At 36.9% G+C, this 5178-nt stretch overlaps 1 non-coding gene across 1 annotated transcript; it reads left to right on the top strand.

The window, feature by feature from the left end:
• The first annotated feature begins 924 nt into the window (after positions 1-924).
• TRNAD-GUC (transfer RNA aspartic acid (anticodon GUC)) lies at positions 925-996 on the top strand. The gene has a single exon. It is a non-coding gene; the product is annotated as a tRNA-Asp (tRNA).
• Positions 997-5178: the final 4182 nt, after the last annotated feature.

The raw sequence follows: 5178 nt of genomic DNA on the forward strand, positions 1-5178 counted from the left end.
AGCATGTGTTGTTTGTATATTGAAGTAAAAATTTGATTTTTTGGGTTTTAATTTCGTTCATATGTTAAGCCTAAACCACTGGCGGATGCAGCTAGGAACACGGGGTGCAGCTGCATCCCCCCAAAAAAAAATTAGAAGTATTAATATTCATATATAAATTATTTTAGATTTAGTTTTTGCACCCCCATTTAAAAGTTTTAATCCAAAATAAAAGAGAAATTCAATTTTTAAAATCTTAAATTCCATTGGCCCAACTAAAAAGAGAGCTCATCATCTCTTTCTTTTTCATTCTTTTGATCAAGCCCATCATTTAATCAATCAATTACCTCAATTCTTAATTAAACAAAAAAGTTGAAAGTATACATTTTGCATTTGGAATGCAAAGTTATTACTATTATATTTGTATTTTAGTAAAAAAAAATGTCTAAAATGTATTGAAGGCCTCAAAAAAAATTCTGGGGGCGCCCCCGAACCCCCGTAGAAGTTCAACTCCCTCAAAAAAATCCTAGCTCCACCAGTGTTTATAAGATTATTTTTTGCATCCCCAATTTAAAAATTCTGGATCCACCACTGCTAAACTGTGGATGTTATGTGTATTTTGTGATTTTTTGTTCAGTACAACGATTTTTTTTCTAGAGTAAATGTGTATTGTATCTGGTTGTCGACCTTCACTATTAATTTATTATTAGTAGGGAAAATATAATGCTCTAACACATTTTATAGGTGTATATATCACATACTAATTTTCTTTACCACTAAATATTTGAACGACAAAAAACTATGCAAATCAACGGTAGGCCGAATTTTTCGACTCTCAAAGGTAACTAGTTTTACAGGATTATCATTATTTGTTATCCTATCTCGTAAATATACTACTATAACGCAAAGAATGTAATCTAAAGTAATATGCAACGAAAATAGGAAGTCGTTGTAGTATAGTGGTAAGTATTCCCGCCTGTCACGCGGGTGACCCGGGTTCGATCCCCGGCAACGGCGAATTTCTGTTATTTTTGTTTTTACTTTATTGTTATTCTTTTAACAGGAGAAAAATAATTGGATATGGTTTTGCAAGCTTCTGGAAAGATCCATGGAGAAGCGTTTTTTCCTAATTAAGCTATCTTATTTAACCTTTCATAACTGAAAAAAGAAAGATAGTTGGGATCCCTCGATACGACGAAATTTCTTTTTGGATAATTTTATACCCTCACCATCTAAAAAAATACTCGTTTTAAGATTAGACATAAATTTTAATGAAATTATTAAAATTATTGTAAGTAAAATAAAAGTACAATTTATAGAGGTAATATTAATCAAAAAATTTAAAATAAAGGTACATTATTAATTCAAACAAAGAATAAAAATATATTTTGTAGTAATATATATATATATAAAAAGGTTTAATGTGATGGTTTAAAAAGTAAATTAAGACTCTTTTATGGACAAAAATGTTCGCTATTTTATTTAACACGCCGCAAGTGTACGGGTGTAATTGTGTACAGTAGCAAGTAAGGTCGTATTCCACAGAGACTAATTATTATCAATTCATATCCTAAATTATTCTACTCTATCTTGACAAATGAAATTGAGAGTTTTGTTTTTAAAACTAAATAAATAAATAACAGGAAAAAAATAAATCAAGCTGTGAAACAGAGAAACAGATAAGACAAGATTTCTCAAGGCAAAGGTTTCAACAGATTCTCCTCACTAACATGTTCAATTCAATTAATAAGATGATTCCTAAGGCAATCGCAAAGTTAGTTCATACCCACTCCCGTGACATACAAACCGTTGATTACATGCAAGGCTATCATCCTTGGATCGCACTTCTAACATGTAACTCCTAAAAGTTCCTAGGATTAACGCCCTCACAGTTATCAATTCCCTTTAGAATTAAAATAAATGTGTTCTATGTTCTTAGTTCAGGTAATAATTATCATCTCCCGATCTCAAGTTAAAACCTATGATTATGCTAAATTGGTGGCCAATCAATAAAGCAAACAATTAAAACAAGAACATATAAAGGAATAACAATCCAATTAACTGAATCAAACAGTCAGAAATTCAAATCATGTCTACTCCCTAAACCCTGGGAAAAAGGGATTCTAGCCACACATAGACATATGAACTAGAATACAATTCTCAATAAAACAAATAAACATCCACAAGAAAAACCGTAGTAGAATTGAGAATCTTTAGTTCTTGCTCTCGCTCCGTTCTCCGTCTCTCTCAGCTCTCAGGAAAAGTAAAATATGATAAAAGATGACAAAAAGGTCTTTAGAAATAAGTTCTTGGGGAGTATTTATATGCCCTAGGTCAAGTAGGACTCAAAAATACCCAAAAATCGCGTAAAAGGCTGAAAAACGGACTTTTGGGCGAAAACTCGGCGACTCGCGCGGCCGCACGCCTGGACCGCGCGGTCTACCAGCAAATTCTGCTCCGTCGCGCGGCCGTGGCATGCGGCCGCGCGAGCCGACCGCGCGAGCTCTGACACTTTGCGCAGCAATTGTGTTTGGCTCGTTCTCCTTCGTCCGAACTCCGATTTACGATCCGTTTGCGCTCACAAACTCCTATCGAAACGAACTACAACTTGTATTTCAGCCAATTCTTCCAAATTCTGCTTCATTATTTTTGAAAATTCGTTCAAACAACGAGCAAGTGACAAGTTCTTGACCATAAACCAATATAAGCTCAAATAAATCATCAAACACACAAAATCCTCATAACTAAACATCAAAAATGACACACCAAGAGGTAAAAATGCATGTTTATCAACCCCCCAAACTTGAACTATTGTCCGTCCTCGGACAAAACAAAGATGAACCAAGAATGAATCAACAAGAGCGTAGAGAAAAGTGGATAACATTGTGGCTTCAGATTTGTCAACAAAATTACCAACATGCATTTGTATCTCCAATCATCAAGATATCACACTCATGACCAACTTCAAATTTTGGTCTCAATGACTTGCAATCCTCACCAAAAAAGATAAAGAAAATAAGAACTCTCAACTCTCAAGTGTATCAATCAAAGATATGGACGTGTTTACACTCAGTTCAAGCAAAACAAATACTCAACCATAAGCTTGTCAATCGTCTCACCTCTCCACCACTTAATGTGTGCTCTTATAACCAAGATCAAAAAGGTCTTCATTAAGGGTTGTAATGTAGGCTCTTTGGTAAGGTGGGATATATTTGGCTGAGTGACTAAAAGATACTCCTCAATGTAGCTCGATCACCAACCTTATAACATTCTTAATCCATACCATCTTCCACCTCATAAAACCAGATTTTTCAATACGAGAAACCATCACAACACAACAATTATTTCTCATGATATTATGACTTTCTAAAGCATCCTATGTACCCATTTTTTTCAATTTTCTCACTTTTCTTTTCTTTTCTTTTTTTCTTTTTTTTTCTCTTTTTTTCAACGACTTGTAGGGTACTAAGATTTTTTCCAATCAAGAACAAAATTCATAATTCATAATCACACATCTCCACAACGCCAACTACCCCACATCAACAATCTCCAAGTTCCCACCCACGACTAAATCAAATAAAATGGAAAATAAGGCTCAAAGGGGGCGAACTAGGATCATATATAGTAATAGGACAAATATGGGATATATAGGCTAGCAAAGATGGCCTTCTATCATCTCAAAGTTATTAAGCACACTATGTGACCTCGAAGGAGAAACCAAGATAAGTTCTAGTGAGACACATGCATGCTCGAACAATCACTCAAGAATAAGAAATAAGACTGTAAACATGGTGACAGTCAAAGCTCAAATTCTCACAACTTATTTCATTGATTGCAAACACATAGAGACCACGTTTATCATTCATCACTCATGCTCAATCTCAACAATATCAACACAAACGCATGCAATTTCACAAGTTTAAAGCAGAAATCATCATGAGCCAGTTATCTAACCAATCTCTACACTACTCGCATCTTCATCAAGGTAACATCACAGAGAAACCACCAAAGCAAGACTAAACAACTCAACGACGACACAAACAAAAACAACTAAAAAGAAACAATGCACCCACAAAGACACATCCCCCCAAACTTATTCACCGCCAAGGAGAATAAGTTTAAAAAGAATTTGTGGGGCACAAAAAAAAACTAACAAACGAAAAGAAACGAACTAACCGAAAATTGGGTTGCCTCCCAATAAGCGCTATTTTTAACGTCGTTAGCTCGACAGAACATCAAACTCTTCAAGGAGGCTGATACAAGCAGTGTTGCGAATAGCTGCTCCCTGCTCCACTCTTGCCAGCCAAAATGCCTTCTTCCAACTTTCGATCACCTGGGTCCTGCCAAGAAAAAGGATCTGTATCAAATGTATTAAATACATCAACACTTACCGTTCCCGGATCCTTTGCTTTCTTGGGCACTTCGTCCTTGTGGATGCGGTATGGTTCATAGACATAGAAAGTTTGGCTCTCAGCATGAACTCGTAGTGTGAGCTCTCCTTTCTCCACATCAATTAAAGCTCTTCCCGTTGCAAGGAACGGACGCCCCAAAATCAGCGGGATTTTATTGTCATCTTCAATGTCTAGAACCATAAAATCGGCAGGGAGAATAAAATCCCCCACCTTCACAAGCACATTCTCCACAATTCCACGAGGATAGGTGACCGACCTGTCCGCCATCTGCAGCCTCATAGATGTCGGCTTCAACTCTCCAATCGCCAGCTGCTGAAAAACAGATTGAGGCATAAGATTTATGCTCGCCCCCAGGTCGCAGAGTGACCTTCCGAAATGCTGGCCTCCAATAATGTAGGAAAGTGTGGAGCTGCCCAGATCTTTAATCTTCGTCGGCAGCTTCCTCTGCAAGATTGCGCTGCATTCTTCATTGAGATTTACCGTCTTAAACTCTCCCAACTTCTTCTTCCGCGAGACTATGTCCTTGAGGAATTTGGCATACTGCGGCATCTCTAGTAACATCTCCACCAACGGGATGTTGATGTTCACCTTCTTAAAGATCTCTAAAAACTTAGAGAGTCGCTCTTTCATCCTTTCTTTCTTATGGCGCTGAGGGAAAGGTATAGTCACAGTTGCTGGAGAAGTAGCTGTCTGCTTTTCATCCTTCTTTCTGCCAGAAACCTCAACAGTGACCTCCTCAGCTTTTTCCTCAATCAGCCGTGCACTCTCATCTTTCGCTGTCATGACC

Source organism: Salvia miltiorrhiza, chromosome 3 (assembly GCF_028751815.1).
Source record: "Salvia miltiorrhiza cultivar Shanhuang (shh) chromosome 3, IMPLAD_Smil_shh, whole genome shotgun sequence".
NCBI lineage: Eukaryota > Viridiplantae > Streptophyta > Magnoliopsida > Lamiales > Lamiaceae > Salvia > Salvia miltiorrhiza.